This window comes from Scylla paramamosain, chromosome 3, assembly GCF_035594125.1.
Source record: "Scylla paramamosain isolate STU-SP2022 chromosome 3, ASM3559412v1, whole genome shotgun sequence".
NCBI classification, from domain to species: Eukaryota; Metazoa; Arthropoda; class Malacostraca; order Decapoda; family Portunidae; genus Scylla; species Scylla paramamosain.
The window spans coordinates 6,220,226-6,237,500 of record NC_087153.1 but is presented as its reverse complement, the minus strand read 5'-3'; the positions used below and the strand labels follow the sequence as shown (position 1 = coordinate 6,237,500).

General features: G+C 40.5%; 1 protein-coding gene across 1 annotated transcript in view; it reads right to left on the bottom strand.

The window, feature by feature from the left end:
* Positions 1 to 16,557, bottom strand: part of LOC135089619 (uncharacterized) — a 37,330-nt gene extending 20,773 nt beyond the window's left edge. Inside the window, exons 1-2 of the mRNA XM_063985449.1 lie at positions 16,177 to 16,557; positions 6,373 to 6,517 (exon numbers count right to left, since the gene is read on the bottom strand). The gene's annotated coding sequence lies outside the window, so the exon portion shown is untranslated. The remainder of the gene's footprint in view (positions 1 to 6,372; positions 6,518 to 16,176) is intronic.
* Between the last annotated feature and the right edge of the window lie 718 nt (positions 16,558 to 17,275).

Sequence of the window (17,275 nt, the reverse complement as noted above, 5' to 3'; positions counted from 1 at the left end):
ATAAATAGATATGGGAGGCTGCTCAGCCTACCACAGATCACCAAGAAAAGCTAAATATCGGGCATGGATTTGTTCATGATTGGTTTGCTATACAGCAAAAAATATTCTTGTAGTGCATGTTATCTTTATGGTTAAAGAGACAACGAGGGATATGTTCCATGGAGACAACGTGCTTCATATGCTCTCAGTCAGAAATTTATCTGAGGGATGTATCAAGTGTCCACAGAGGCTTATTCATTGCGTTCATAGTGTTCAACAAGGATGACTGGTCCTTGATGTGCAGGAACTAAAGTTTGCTTTAAGAAACGACGACTTCCAAAACGTAGCCGCCACTCTAGTTATGCGAGACTCTTGGTTGTCATGATAACCACACATTTCATGTTTCATGTGCAATTATTTCTATGCTCTCCACTAAAGATTTTGATTTGACAAAGGGAATTTACGATATTTATATAACCTGCCCCGTGAGGACGATCACATTCCGTCTGACTGCTGTAATCGGGGAAATCACAGGACGAGCAAGAGAACACAAAAACCGTAAAGCATGCAGTTCTTTGATTTCTTATTTGCGTCCTGTCTTAATTCATTCCCTCATCCGCTCATTCACCCATTAATTAAATCTCTCTCTCTCTCTCTCTCTCTCTCTCTCTCTCTCTCTCTCTCTCTCTCTGTATTTGCAGTAAGCAAAAGACATCCACCTTACCATAAAGTTAGCATGTCGTTATTACTACCACGAAAGGGAAGCCAAGGTTCCTCTGCCAAGTTATTGTGTACGTGCATTGTTTATATTATGTGCAGTATTTGTATCACCAGTCATGAAAGGGACGGCGACTCTGACCACACCTCCACGGTAATCACGGGCCTACAGCACCATGAAGGGACACGGCACACTGTGGCCTCCACACACCTCACGCTACAGCACACTACACCACACACACGCACACACACACACTGTGATCATTGTCTGAGGATCCACCGGCCATAAGAAACGTGCGTGTCAGGTAGGTTTCAAGGGCAAAGCAACAGTTCCAACAGTTACGTCACGGTGTTGAGGATCACTCAGGAACCACCACAAATCTTTCGGATGTTTAAAGAAGGAATTAGTATTTGTTTGTTTCTTTGCTTGTCAAGCTTATTTTGTTGTTTATTTTTCTTATTCTAAACAAAGTAAATACATCAATATCATTTGCTTCACAAAAGAGAATGCAAGGTGCGTCTGAACAAATCTCTGTCTTACGTGTCTGATGACCCGCAGTGTCAGTGTTATCTTTGTTCATATCTTTATGTTCTTTTATGCTTGAGTCAACAAAGCAAAATCGTGACAAGAAGTTGTAAATGACATACCTCCGGCCAGAACGATTCGTGGGAGGGCTGAGGAAGCAGAAGCCATGGCAAACCTGAACCAGCCTGAGCCGGCCTGCCGCCACCACCACCACGTCGCGGTGCTGGACGAGAGGCACCGCGCACGGAAACATACAGCGAGTGGGCGTCGTTGTGCAGATGCATTCTACGAACAACACTTCCAGGCAAGGCCACCACCACCAGGTTATTCCTCAGGGAAAGATCATGTGCTATGAGAATAGCATATATAATAAGAGCGGATAGGCCGGAATTAATGTTGGTGGCGTGACACGCAATATGTGCCTGCAGCTCACCATCCTTGGAGACTTTCAAGGTCACCACACTACTAACCATTGTTTGCTGTCGGCGGTGGCACGTGGAATGAAAAGAAGACATGTTACTCTGGCTTCCATCAACTCTTGTGAATAACAGAAAAAAGTATCCATGCATTTTTTTTTTTTTTTTTCAATCTGGTTCACGTAAAGAAAGTCTGATACTTGATGCCATGATAAATAAGATCAACATATTAGTGATAAAACTTTCTGTAAGCTGAATATTCTTGGTGTACACATTGCTTTGGTCGTGGCGGTCTTTTGGGCCACGTGTGTCGAAGCGGTCCCGTGACGCTGCGGACTCTTCAAGGATTTATTATAATGTTGCATCAGATTGGTCGTTTGTCTGTAACATAACGAGCAAAATTGCAAACAAAAGCCTGTATGAGCGTCTCTAATACGATGACGCGCCGTGTGTCCCTAGACACACGGATTAATTACATAATTGCCGCCGCCTCGCACACGGCCCGATGAGAGCAGCCCTTCACAGCGCACTGTTATGGATCCGTTCATGCAAAGTTTCCCACACACGGTGACATCAGGTACTAGTTTGTTGGTGTGTAAGGCCAGGGAGAGACGTCTAGCTCTCTACGGAGGCTTTAAGGTCCTCTTGCGCAGATCGGCCGCCCCTACCCTATCATATCACAGACTTTCTTATAAAAAACTGGCTTTCATTCCCTTTCATCCTTCGTGGTCTTGGTTGTACATCACTGCCTAAATAGATGGACTTGCTGATACAGAATAATATCCTTATAGTGTGCCATTGTGTGCTGGACAGGGAGGCTCGGAATGACTCGTCCGCCGCTCGGAGGTTACTCACCTGAAAGACTTATTGCCGAACACCGTGACTATATTTCTCATGATCAAATTTCAGTCAACACAGTAAATTCGTTCAAATTCTAAAGTTTTCTTGTATATGCTTTCCTGACTCACGCTCCGCCTGCACGCTATGAGGGGCCCAGACTATGTCATGATGAAAATCGATAAAAATAAGAGACGAACAGCATAAAATAAGGTTGATTAAAGATATGAGACACAACAACAATAAAAAGTGTTCAACAATTTTCAGTTTTCTTAGACTCCTGACCACCAGTTTTTATGTACTGTAAAGTTATTGCGTGTGTTCTGGGAAAGAATATCATCATCCAGAACCAACAATTTCATTACAATCCTAAAAAAGAAAAAAAAAAAACTCTTGGTAAACTGGACATAGAGAACACTAGTGACTTGCAAAATTAAGCAGGTTCGGAGAGTGAATACGTTCTGCAAGCATCACATATACATTTTATTTTTAAGGTTCATCTTGATCAGTGTCTATAGATATGTGCAATTTCCATTCACCTAATGGTACCTTAAAGTCTTTTTCCCCTGTCGTAATGAATGATGTGGAAGGTAATCCAGCACAAGACAAAGGAACAAGGGAGGTGCGGCGGTCCATTCAGGGTCAAAGGAGTGGTGGCATTAAGCGTCCTGCGGGTCGATGTATGATGCCTCCACTTTGCACCCCAACACGTCATTACCCTCGAGGCAGCCTGACGGTGGTGCTAGCGGCATGAGCCTCACGTTTACAAAATTCACACTATAGTACATTTTTTTGTATGGTTTTGAAAATTTCCAGTTATAGGGCTTATGACTGCCTTACTAAATTACGTACTTCAATAGCTGAAAAAAAATAAAATAAATAAATAGATATCGAAATACAGGAGACCCTTACTTGATTTTTTTTTTTAGTTATCAAAGAGCTACGTCCGCTCTCACATATGAAATTTCGAGTATTATGTATTTCTTGCGTGCTTTTGAGGAATTTTGCATAATTATTTAAATATATGAACCTCAGTTAGAATCTTCAGTCACAAAAAAAAAAAATATAGGAGACGTTCTCTCTCTCTCTCTCTCTCTCTCTCTCTCTCTCTCTCTCTCTCTCTCTCTCTCTCTCTCTCTCTCTCTCTCTCTCTCTTTCAGAATTGCTCCGCTGAACTGTAAAAAGAAAGTTTGGACTGGGTGGAGCAAATAGTATGGCTGACGGCGAGTGATCATTATGTAACAAGTGATGGAGAGTGCCAACCTGATACTAGCCCGTGCGATGCCTCACAGCTGGAGCCCAGACAGTCTCTCCACTCAGCGGGTGACGTCGCTGCCAACGCATGAAGCTCGGGGATCAAGCAGCTTTGAAGCCTCGAAACCACAGCCACAAATTTCCAGCTCCTCTTATTAACTAATTACTCAACAGGTGGAGTAGAGAGGGGCGGTGGGTAAACAGTGGAATAACGCAGTCATAATTGCTCAGCGAGAGAGCTAAAAACACTATGGTTGGCAATATCTTACCTGGTGGAGAGCCGTTTCATTAATCTGCCTGCAACGTGATGACAGGTAACGCTCGTAAGCAAGTACACAGAAGACAAGGAAAGAACAACGTGAAAGAAATAGCGATATCACGTTGTAGTTACGGAAAACAAAATTTAATATTATCCTTGGAATTTAATAATATAATAGCATAGGCATATCAATAGTCTGATACTGTCGCTTAATTGGTGGTGTATATAACGCTATTATCTTTTGTGTGTGTGTGTGTGTGTGTGTGTGTGTGTGTGTGTGTGTGTGTGTGTGTGTGTGTGTGTGTGTGTGTGTGTGTGTGTGTGTGTGTGTAGAAGACACAAGTCTCGTACTTACAGAGGTGTGGCAGAATTCACGGAAGCCCTGCCCTTGCCGTGCCATCGTCCCCGAATCCTATTATGTGCCGTGACGCCCCTCGCCAAGGCAGCAGGAATACACTAGCCCCGAGGAAACGTCTTCGGGGTTCTACGCAGTTTTGAAGTGACCAAATAAACAGAAGAAACGCTAAAGGGGTTTGCATTGGCGTTGCAGGGGTTCACAACCATATATTTATCAAAGGAAAAGAAAGTTAGGTTGTCTCGAAATGTTTATTGCATCCTGAGCCTCATCTGTCTTCACGGGGACAGATGAGTTTAACAGAAAATCTTGGATACGAGACAAAAGTTATTGGAGTCCTTGAATTCCAAGAAAGAAATTTTCGCCCATTCTGAATCAGCTGACGTGGCGATGTGAGTTACATAAGCGTGAGATCATGTCTTACGCCCAAGGTCTCGCAGGTTGCCGAGTCTCCAGTCGTGGTGACGCCTTCTGTATCCAGACTTTGAAGGAAACCTAGATATTCCCGCCGCTAAACAAGAGGGTCTGTGGTTACATAGTCATAGTCTGTGAAACTCATGGCTGTGGCGTGTCATCTGGTGTTCTCTGTGACCTCGACCCTCACAGGCAAGACCATTTTTTACTTCAGCACCAATCACCCAACACTTCCTCCCTCCCTCCTCCCCACTGTGTAGTTAATCTTCAGCTACATACACATGACTCATTAATTTTCTTTCTCAGATTACTATCGTATCTCGACACTATTTCTACAGTATTTATTTACTGAACGCCCTTGAGCTTGAGCTTGTAATACCACTCCACACACAATCAAGGAGTCGGCTATTGCGTCTTGGGGAATCAGAAAAAGAAATGTCATGTTTGAAAATTGAACATAACCTTTGACATGGAGGAAAAATCATATACATACATAATTTTCTGGTGTATGATTGTGAAGCAAGTGATGGACAGGAGCCGGGGAAGGACAGGAGACAGTAAGTAAGCCTGTGGCAGGAGGAGTGAGTGTGGCATGAGGAGTGTGCATGGCAGACTTATCGACGCAAGACCGACAGTTCCGTGCGACTCAACCTTGACCTTCAGGCTGCCCACGCAACATGCCCTCCCCCTGCCTCCACTACTTCAGTAACATTATGTGCAGACTTCTTCCCCCTCCCTCTCCTACCCTCGCCACTATACAGACCGCCAAATAGCTTTTCCCACCTTATTCCTCAAGTCATGAGAATCATTCACAATCATGACATGCTCCCGGCACGAGGGGCAGCACGGCGGGTTTCTGAAGCAGAGCAGTGAGGTTATAGTAGGAGGCCCACAGTGTTAGCAGGGAAAAGGGCGTTTCAGCGGCACTTGTTGCTTAATGGCCGACTTGACACGACAATATAATATTAAGGATCGCGCGCCAGAGACACTCCCATCAAGCGCCAAGCAGCCTTACATCTACTGGATTTCAGGAGAGAACGTAATGCCGCTTATAACACGATTCCGAGGACTTGTTCGTTGAGTCAGAAGACGATTAGATATCCTTAATCACATTGCTTCATGCATTACCGCAGATAGACAAGTTACAAGTTTTACAAGTTCACTGAATAAACAGGTGGATTACAAAGGATTGGGACGGGGGGAGGGGGGGGGAGCGGTCGAAGAAGATAAAGTGCGTGAAAAATGTAAATCCATAAAAACAGCAATATACGAGTACACGTGGGCAGATGGATCTATGAGTAAATAAACAGACACATACAAACATATATGGATAGTTGAAAAGGTGCGTTCATCAAATCACCTTCAACAAATCAACTAACTAACCAGCTACGCACGTAAATCAATAAACAAAATGAATACACAAAATAATTATCATGATACCAGAGTACCATGGCCTCCTTGAGAAGATTCACCGGTAAATCAAATACACAAATTAAATAAAATGTATAAATAAATAAAGGAAAGAAAGAAACAGATAAACAAATTGGATAAATAGAATAAGTTCCATAATAGCAGATTACCGTGGCCTCCTTTAGAAAAGACTCTCAAGACTCACCGGTGGCTGTTGCAGGTCGCCCGGGGCGCGTGTTAGGGCAGGAAGGGGAAAAAAACTCGACTCTCTTCGTCCTCCTCAGCCTCCCTCGCCGAGCTGGCCGCCCTGCCCGCCGCCATCACTCTCGCCAGATGCCGTTACCATTGTGCTGTCAGGGAAAACATGGACATGCTTGGACATATAGACGTAATTTGATGATGGTGATGCTGGTGATGGTGATAGTGACGGTGGTGGTAGTAGTAGTAGTAATGGTAGTAATGATGATGATGATAATGATGATGTATGTAGTAATAATAATGATGATAATAATAATTTATCTCTTTATCTATATACCAGGCCGGCAATTCCACACGAATGGCGCAGACAAGGCACTAATAACAACAACAACAACAATAATAATAATAATAATAATAATAATAATAATAATAATAATAATAATAATAATAATAATGAAGGAAGGGAAATTCTACAACTGAAAACACATCATAGAATAAAAAAAAAAAAAAAAACGTACCCAAGCAAAACTATGTCACTCCGTCTATCCCACACCCTCACCCACTCACCATATCACATTCCTTAGAACCAGGCACGTCCCTCCCTCTACCTCCATCGGGCCCTGAAGCAGCCGCAGGATCTATAACCAAGGCTCTGTGTTTGTGATCTAGGAAAAAAATATGGACGAAGGAGTTCCGAGGCCAAATCACACCTTTCTCTACTGTGAAAGCAGACGAGGCTGTTTGGAGCCGAGAAGTGATGAGCGAGAGTCACGTAGACTCGAGAAAACGGCGTGTGGTGGCATTTCATAACAGGGTCCATATTCTGAAACACCTCTGACTGCAACTCTACTACTACATACATTTTAAAAGACTCTAGTTGAAGTTATACAGGTTTTAAAGATTTTTTTTTATGACTCTAGTGACAGATTAATAAGATTAATACATTATTAACAGAAGGAACACTCTTGTGAACCTGGTTAACCATCTCTGTGGCCTTTGACAACAGTCGTGGTGAGAGGGCAGAGAGCTTCTGAATACGGGCCCAGGAGTGACTGAGCAAAGGTGTTGTGCTTGGTTGGTATGGTGTGAGTGGATAGGCGGAAGAAAATAAGGAAAATGTACGTGGAAGTCACTGATATAAGAGGCATATAAGGAAAGGCGTCCCAGATGGCTCTTCATATTGCAGCGAAGGCTTGCATTGCTATACGAAGAACGTGAAATGGGGCCGAGACAGGGCCGGCTCTAATCTGCGGAGTTCCTGAGCAGGATTATATTCTGCAGCCCCCTAATGCTCCCTCACCTGCACTTTTGCCAAGGAAGAATTTCTCTATCGCGTGATGTCTACAGTTAGGCTCATGATAGCCTTTACACACAATAGAAGGGGTACAAAAATATCAGGTAGTCGTAAAATTTTGTAATTTACTCGCCAATAAATAAATAAATAAATAAATAAATAGATAAATAAATAAATAAAAATAAACAGATAACCGTTTTCAAACTACGTTGAAGATAATATTAAACGGGTAAAGACATCACAAGTTGTAATGTTTATAAATTTGGGATCCTAAAGAGATGGAGGGGAAAAGGACCCATACGATAGCTAATGTTTGTGCTAACACCAGTCTTGAATGGGAAGATGGATCTGAAAAACTTGACGTTTGGTAAGTTGGCACGGATGAATTCTGCAGTTTCTCAAACGACTACTGTAGGATTAATTCTAACAAACTTTGGCACGCAGTGGGATGATGACTGACATAAACTAATGGCAAAATGGAACTGTCGTATACAGGAAATGATCGGTTAAAAAAATTAAGGTATTTCTCCTTACCGTCAATCCTTGTGCGCCTCTGTACCTAGCACTCAATAATTTACCGCTGCTTCATGACTCAATTCACCCAGAAAAAATTTTGTAAAGAAGTCATTACACTGGCAAAATTATACTGTACAAAATTACTCCATGGCATAATTATTAGTCTCTATAGTCTACACCCCCGTAGTTTTGTTGAGGGCTGCGAGGGGAGCAGGTCGTGTCAGCAAAAATTATTCCTTATCCACTCCAACACTCCAACAGCAGTGCAAGAAAATTGTTAAATGGGAATAATTTTAACACTTTGGACATTTAAAAGACAATGATGACTTAACAGACGAGTCACAAGGAAATTGCTATGTTCTTACAATGATTGATCTAATAATTAAGTTTAATACTTTGCTACAACGATAACATAAGATGCTGCACGTAAAAGAAAATAAAAAAATAAATAAATAACGAAGTAGTAAAACAACAGCTTAGTGAAATAAAAAAAAAAAAAAACATCATCGGAATTAGATATCAGGCAATATGCATCGGCACCATTGTGTTCATCAACATCAAACTGCCAAAATAAGGATTAAATGTTCCATACGGCCACAAGCACCTTGGCAGCAGCAGTAAGTGGTGATGGCAGAGCAGAGGGCCAAGGAAAAAAAAGAATATACGTGGATACTCGGTGATGCTTGGGGCTGCTTCACACAACACTTCCTTGACGAGTCATGCCCGCCACAACGCTATCAATCAACACACAAATCACGTCTCGAACACATTATAATTTAAGTTTTTTTTACAGTTTTATTATACACTTTTATAGCTATACAAGCAGTCCACTTATTAATCATCTTCTCTTACTCATCTTCTCGACAACGTAAAACCACATTATACATTCACTAAAAGGGAGAATAGCATTGACGGTACATCATATAGGTAATCTCCGATCAGTACAGCTTGTTAATGTAAGCTTGGAGCGCCAGACCCGGCAGTGCTCCTGAACTGTGATGGATGGAGAGATGGGGCGAGGAGCGTGGCCAGGGGCTGGAGGACGCCGCGCAGGTAGTGATCGATCTTTGAGGCGTTAGTCACTACGCTACTCACCGGACAGCGAGCACATCCACACGACACAGGAAGCCGAACTCTTTGTGTACCCGCTCGGTGAGACGCCGGCCCGTATTCAGAAACGCTTTACTCCCACCGCGACCATTTTTAAAAGCCACAGAGATAAGCCATGTTCTCAAAAGTTTCTCCTGTTAATAATGTAGTTTTTTTTTTTTTTTAATGTCACTAGAATCATAAAAAAATATATAAAAAAAAAAAAATAAATAGATAAAATTAAAAAAACCCTTGTCATTTCAACAAGAGGCATTTGAAAGTAGTGGAGAAGCGTCCCAGAGATGTTTCAGAATACGGTTCATTGTCAGCGTTGTCCTGACCGCGCGTCCAGGCGTAATGCATAAAACAAGACGGGTAGCGAGGTACTTTTGGACTTTTAGAAATCTAGTAGAAGCTTTCTCAAAGACGTTGTTTTAAGAGCTTGGGGCAAAATGATGATGATGATGAAATATAGTACCGGTCGTAAGAAAAAGACATGTCGAATATTTGTGTATCTTTTAAGGTGTTCAGTTCATCTTTATTATTATTATTAATTTCCTTTTGCTTCTTAGTATATTTTTCTCCCGTATGTTTTATTTTTCAGTGAAAGAACAACTATTATTAATGGAGTTTAGACTGTATATTATGGAGCAGAGACCAGTATTCAAAGTTAGACACACTTAAAACTAAACTAACTGCAACATTAATTAAACAGGATGACACAGAGCGAAAGAAGAAAAAAAAAAAAAAAAAAAAAAGCATGAACATATTAAGTACTGTTTGCTTCTCTTAATATTTCATTCCAGGTTTCTTACTTGCGCCCGACCATGGCAAGTAGTCGATGCCCTACATAGCTGGGCAGCCACGAGCACAGCCTGGCAGCAGACACACTTGTCAGAGGAAGAAGGGCGGGAAGTGAACAGCCTGTTGCTTCTTCAAAACATAAGACTACGTATTTCTAAACACTTTTCGGCTCTCATAAGGACAATTTTCAATATCCACAAAGACGATTGGTTGGGTTCTCAAGGGGTGCTTTTTTTCCCCCCATTGACGATGTTAGATCCTTATTACGAGCGAAGCGAAGTTTACTATGGAGGTTGCTTCATTCTGAGCGGCCCGTCACGGCCCGGCCCGACCGTAACGCTATTCAAACGCTATCTCCGGAACTACGCGGCCGATCGTAACGAAATTAGCATCATATGATAGCACAACTCTATCAATTTTGTATGATATAGCTTTCATTTCTTCTATCGGGTGAAGTTAATGGATAACTTGCAAAAAGTAGAGGGGTGTCGAAAATGGAATTTCTTAAAAACTACTTAATAAATTTTAATGAAACTAAGGGTGTTATAATTCTAATAAAAATTCCTAATGTCAACTTTCAAGAAGCGCTGCGGATGCGCAAAATCACAATTCCAACTTTTTGACAAATTAACTGATCAAGTTCGAATTTTGTTGTAAATAAGAGTAATACAAGTTATAACGAAAAAGCATGTCAAATTTGCAACACCACTGCTCATGCACAAAATGTAGTATAAAACTTTTTGTAAAGTGACCGTCAGTTTTCTGCAATTTTCACCAGCTTCCTTTTGTCTCAACTAGAGGGGATGTATACCACTGAATACAAAATGAAATTTCCTATCCAACGGTATATAGTACAACCATTAGGTTCTCACAAAGTTTTGAGCTAGAGTGATTTGAATATTAGGCAAGTGCACGATGTGCGCGGTGCCTAAAATTACCGCCAACCGAGTTTCGCTCGTGAATCGCCTTCCAAGGCGTTTTACTGGTTTAATTATAGCTACAATCATGAAAGAACACCTGAAAACTTCCACTATAGTTTAAGTTGTCAAGATAAGACGCTGAAACATTAAGAATACCTCTCAATACTAGTAGGACGCAGCCTTTGGACGATATGAGTAGCAGATGTCACGGTACAGCAGAAAAAAGGAGGACATTGAGGTTCTGACGCAGAGCTCCAAAATGAGGTTACCGGATGATGGTTAACGTAATGAGTACATGTGCAGGAAGTCAGGTGTATGTGTGTGTGTGTTTGTGTGTGTGTGTGTGTGTGTGTGTGTGTGTGTGTGTGTGTGTGTGTGTGTGTGTGTGTGTGTGTGTGTAGAAGGTAACTGTGAAAAAAGAATAAAATAAATAAAATAAAATAAAATAAAATAAATAAATAAACAAATAATAATAATAATAATAATAATAATAATAATAATAATAATAATAGTTATAATAATAATGATAATAACAATAATAATAATAAAGAAAAAATCAATATAATGAAATAATAATTGAGTTTGTGTGATGGACGACTAATTACTGTACTCTCATTCCTATCCACCCACACATATGCTGCATAAAGGCAACAGCCTAACTCTGTTGTGTGTGTGTGTGTGTGTGTGTGTGTGTGTGTGTGTGTGTTTTCGCTTTACATTTTAGGTGTAGAGGACGATAAATAAAGCCAGTTTTATTTTTCCTAACATTGTTACCCACTTCGAAAGGCAGGTTTGCAAAAATATATAATAAGATAAATAAATAAGATAAAATAGTTAACGAGTATAGATTGAATGTTGACTGTTTAAGATTATACAAGAACTATTACTTTGTTAGCTGGCGGTGTTCTACTTCTTCACCTCTATGTGCTATATTATGAATTTAGATGCCATAAATTAACCAAGTTACTTAAGCTCCACACAGTAAAACAATTCGCAATGAATATCTGAAAGCCATACATTCTTAACATTACAATGAAATATGCTACAACATTTGCAAATTAGCATTGTACAAACATTATGTGAAATAACAGTGGGAAACGCTTCAGTTACACCAATATAAGGTTACTAAATCAATCTTCTTTGAGTGTTCTCCATTTCCCCCGTCTGTTGTCCCTGCACCCTGTGAAGGAGTGTGGTGATGCATAACAAGCTGGCAGGTAGACCAAGGTTTACACGAATACAATATACCAATATACGCACACTATTCTTCCAAGGCCTAACCATTTATTATAACGGCAAGACACCACCTCACACGTCATTTCGGCAGGCCCCCTCTGATGGCGGGCTTCGCCAGGTGAGCCAGAACACCTGAAAACTACCTGTCGAGGCCACCTTGGATTGCACCTTACCCACCTTTCAGCGTCCATCATCACCTGACCACACACACACACACACACACACACACACACGTGTGTGTGTGTGTGTGTGTGTGTGTGTGTGTGTGTGTGTGTGTGTGTGTGTGTGTGTGTGTGATATTAAGGACCAGTAGTTTTCCTTCTCAACCTTGAAAATAAGAATGTGGTCTGCACGAGATCCATGACACTTAGTCTTCTGCCCCGGGTTTTGCAACAACTCTACTTACTCACGTTTTCTTTTTATGAGTATTTAATTTTGCTGCGTTCGCTTTTTACATTCATACACTTCTCTGCGCCGGCAGAAGAGAATCACCGCTACAGGATGGCGTGCTGGATTACAGGATTTTTTACTAGTTTACAAAAATAAGTATGGAGTTTTTTCAATAATGTTTGTAACATAACTTATTCTTTATTACATTATACGTATATCTCACCTTCTTCCATACTAATTCTAAACCAATCTTTATCATGGACATTACTGAGCAGGTTGAGCAGTTGTTTGTGAGGACCATACCCTACCGTGACATTGCGAGTGTAACGATACTTTTTAAGAGGAAGAAGCATGTATGAGTGTGGCACAAGGCGAGGTAGTATGTCAAGTCGCAAATCACGGTTTTGTTATTGCAAAGTGTAGCTGGAAGTTGCGTGCAAGACGACTTTGAGTAAAAAGAAAAGAAAAAAAAATTGAAGCAGTCAGTTACGAAATGGGATTTTGTAGTTTGAGAGAGAGAGAGAGAGAGAGAGAGAGAGAGAGAGAGAGAGAGAGAGAGAGAGAGAGAGAGAGAGAGAGAGAGAGAGAGAGAGAGAGAGAGAGAGAGAGATTCACTACCTAATACTTGATTATGTATCTATTTATCAATTTGTGCTGTGAAGAGCAATGACTTCCCCCTTGTCGCCGCAGTGTGTTCGTCAGTCCGACGGCACGAAAACCTTTTCCAACAAGCTGAGTGTTGAGGCTCTGTAGAAAGCAAGCTATAGAGTGTGAAATTATCAGCGGAACTGTCGACGGAAGAAGTAGGGAACGATCTTCACTGGATACTCTTATTAGTGATTCTTGGGTTAACATTTTCGTTGTGATGTGGAACAATTCACAACACTATAGGCACTGTACAAAATGTTTACAAGCACTCACACGAAAGAAACAAAATTAGTAGGCTAGAATTTCCAATGTATAACCAGTATAATGTTTAGAGGTGGTTGTAGAACAAAGGAAATGTTTCAGAGTTGTTTGTGATTGAAACCATGTGCACAAGAGCTGTTAAAGGGTTAAATGAAGGGAAGGGAAATGTTCGGTATTACGGGGAAAAATGCATGCGAGTGAAATCAATGATAAAAGTAGGGGCTCAACGAGAAAACAATAGTGTATGGCACTATGTACTAAGAGCATGGATTGACAAATTGATGTGATGCTTTAGTTGCGTGGAAAGAAAGATGTTTGAGCGAAACATTATCTGAGTGAAGCTGATAACAAAAGTCGCTAAAGGGAGAAGACGGAGCTCTGCTAATGAACTGAAAGAACATGAACTGACAAAACAGTTGAAATTTTCCTAACGCTACCTGCATTTGGACTGTGGAAAAGACTGATGAGGAATATCGACAGTTGTTGCTGCTGCCATTAATGTTCGGTAAAAGATAAGCCTTTTAACTACAGTGCACAATGTTCGTCCCCAGCTTCCCTTCCTCCTCCTAGAAAAGCAAGTGAACAAATAAGTAAGTTAGATAATAATAACAGTAACAATAATAATAATGATGATGATGATGATGATGATGATGATGATAGTAATAATAATAATAATAATAATAATAATAATAATAATAATAATAATAATAATAATAATAATAATAATAATAAATAAATAAATAAATAAATAAATAAAAATAAACAGTCGACGTGCATGAATGCTACGTGCTTAACTTTTTTTTCTGCACAATATTAATCATGAGGGGGATTCTTCTGGTAAGCTGCGTATTAGAAGCACAACACTACACCACCCTGCTTCCCTCCGTCCCCCAACGCCTCCTTCACATTATCTCGCCTCTTGCTACACAGAGACGGTACTCGGAAAACTATCGGGAGACAGGTAAAATAGACAATAAAATAATGAAAAAGCCCCTAATGTTTATACACTGAGGATGAGGTCTGTTGACACTATTCCCAGTGAATGCGTTCCCAGCCCGTAGTCTTCATTTGCATCTAAGTTAGCTTTTTACAGCACGATTAGAAAACACTTAATTATCCCATTGTCTTGAGGATAACGGCATCCACATATTTGATTTTGGAGAAGGTATAACTTTTTTACCGTACAAAAGTAAGGTAATTGCATGAAAAGAACGCACACCTGTGCCGAGTATAAATACCTTTGTGTCGCACTGAGCAGACTCATGCCGTGGTAGAGGTGCCCCCTTCAACCTTTTTTTTTTTTTTTCAGCTGCCCAAAGTGTTGGTCGTGGTGGCCGTTGCTGTTTTTCGCGAGAACAAGCTCTCTCTCTCTCTCTCTCTCTCTCTCTCTCTCTCTCTCTCTCTCTCTCTCTCTCTCTCTCTCTCTCTCTCTCTCTCTCTCTTTGGTGAAAATTTTAAATCAATTATTCAAATTTCTTTTTCATTTGAAATTTCCTCTGTTTCACTTTTTTTTTTTTTTTTTCATAGCTCCAGAACACTCTTTTCTCAATTGTAAGATTGTATTTTTTACTCTTACCGATGAACGGGATATCCATATCAATCTGGATCTTACTTTCTCTAACTAATTGACAACTAAATTATTCATAGCAGTAAATATCTAAAGATCCCAGCACGACGCGTGGTGAGAATGATGCTAGAAAATAACGCATTATTGAGGAAGAGGAATACGTCGCAGTATTGTATGTTACTGTAGAGTATTGTCCATTTAACATCCGGGAAACTTAGGTGAATTTATCGCAATATTGTATGTTACTGTATAGTATTGTCCATTTAACATCCGGGAACCTTGGGTGCATGGAAGATTGAAAGTGGACACGCCCATCATATTTTACCGTGAAAACTTTTTTTTTTTGGTCCCTTTTCAGGTAAGTATAGTCACATACTAATTCATTGTTATATTCACGATTAGTTTTTATAATTTACATACTTTTTATGTAACCAAACATAACTAAAATGACGTATTTATTACTTCACTAAAACACACGTAACTGCAACGGCTATGGTAACAGTAATGACAGACATATGACCTTACTGACCAGGGAAAAGATGAATAAATAAAATATTCCTCAAAGGGAGACGGTCGTGACTTTATAACAATAGCATTTTTTTCCTTCTCATCTAAGGCTAAAGGAAAAACCAGATTAATGTACCGGTAGCCAAGTTTGATTGGACAACCATTCACCAAGTCGTCATACGTGTGAGGCAGACGTTCTACCTTGATGAATGATGAGAATGTGAAGTGATGCACGAGTGAATGCCGTAATCATTTGTGTTGTTTATCTCACCGAACTGCATGTCCCTATTTTGACGGTTGACTTTTGATGAACCCTAACACTGTATTCTCGAACGCTTCGATGTCTTCTGGTAATGGAAGCTTTTTTTTTTTTTTTTTTTTTTTTTAAGGATGTCTTCATGATTCTAGTAATAGTTCAACAAAGATTCAGCATCATCAATTGGAAAAAAATTCGTGAGATCTAGACTAATCATCTTTATGACTTTGGAAATAGTCCTGATGACAGCCCAAAGCTTTAAAAAATTCGGGCTTTGAAATGGTTTACACGATAAAGACGATAATTAAAACGAACAGACATACCTGGTCACAAGAAAATTGCTTATGTGTAGCCACTCCCTTGATTATTATGTCAAAGTTTACTTGTTTGTCCTTGAACAGTCACCAGACAGTCAGTAGAACCACCAGTCAAGCCGCACACACTGCAGAAGCACCAGCGAGAACACACGAGGAGCCGAAACGCGGAACACGTGCACCCAATGAGTCTTCTCGTCACACGATACTTGAACTCTTAAATACTCTGTTTCTCCATTTAATTCAAGTCACGCGGGATGTTATAAGATAATTTCTTTCATCACAAGTGGAAGAAAAGAATCGTGAGCACGAAGCATTTTCCTTTCCCAGTGTTAGTGTGCTGAGGGTCGCGAGCGTTCACCTGTCGTCAGCAGCTGCCCACGTTACACTGTTCCACGTCGCCTCGCTCAGGAAATCGAAACAGGTGAATCACGTGACTACGGGTGATGAGCGAACCTTAGTTGAGTTTATTAATCTTACACGAGGATAGAGTTGGTGTGTGTGTGTGTTTGTGTGTGTGTGTGTGTGTGTGTGTGTATACACGATAGTATTGAGTTTTATGTGAAGCATCAATTAAGTAGGGCAGGAATAAGAGGAAGAAGAGTTACAAGAGGTATATCAAGGCCTTGAAACTGATTTAGAACAGTTAAGTTGCCAGTAAGGCCGGCCTGCCAGTGGAAACAATGAAAGGATGATGATCAAACAATCGAGTAGATGGTTAAAGAGTTCAGTTCAGCTTTCAGAGAGAAAACGGACAGCAAACTTTAATGTGCCCCATGTGTAATAATAAGGGTAGAAGATGCGATTGCAGAGGTTATAGATGTATATCGCTGGCTTTCCATGTGGATAATCCATGGAGGTATATCAGGTATAGTTCCATGGGATAAACTGTATTAAAAGGATTATTGAGTAGTTACAAAAATCATTGTTGGTATGATTTCAGAACACGGGTTTTGGGATGTTATTCCACCTGCACGAGAAGAAAATTACGTCTATGCAGATAATGTTGCTATGGTAACAGATTTGCCCACTGCTTTCCAAATTAAGTGGATAAATGGCGTGAAGGAATGACACAGTGGAGTGAAAATTAACATGGATATGGAAGTGA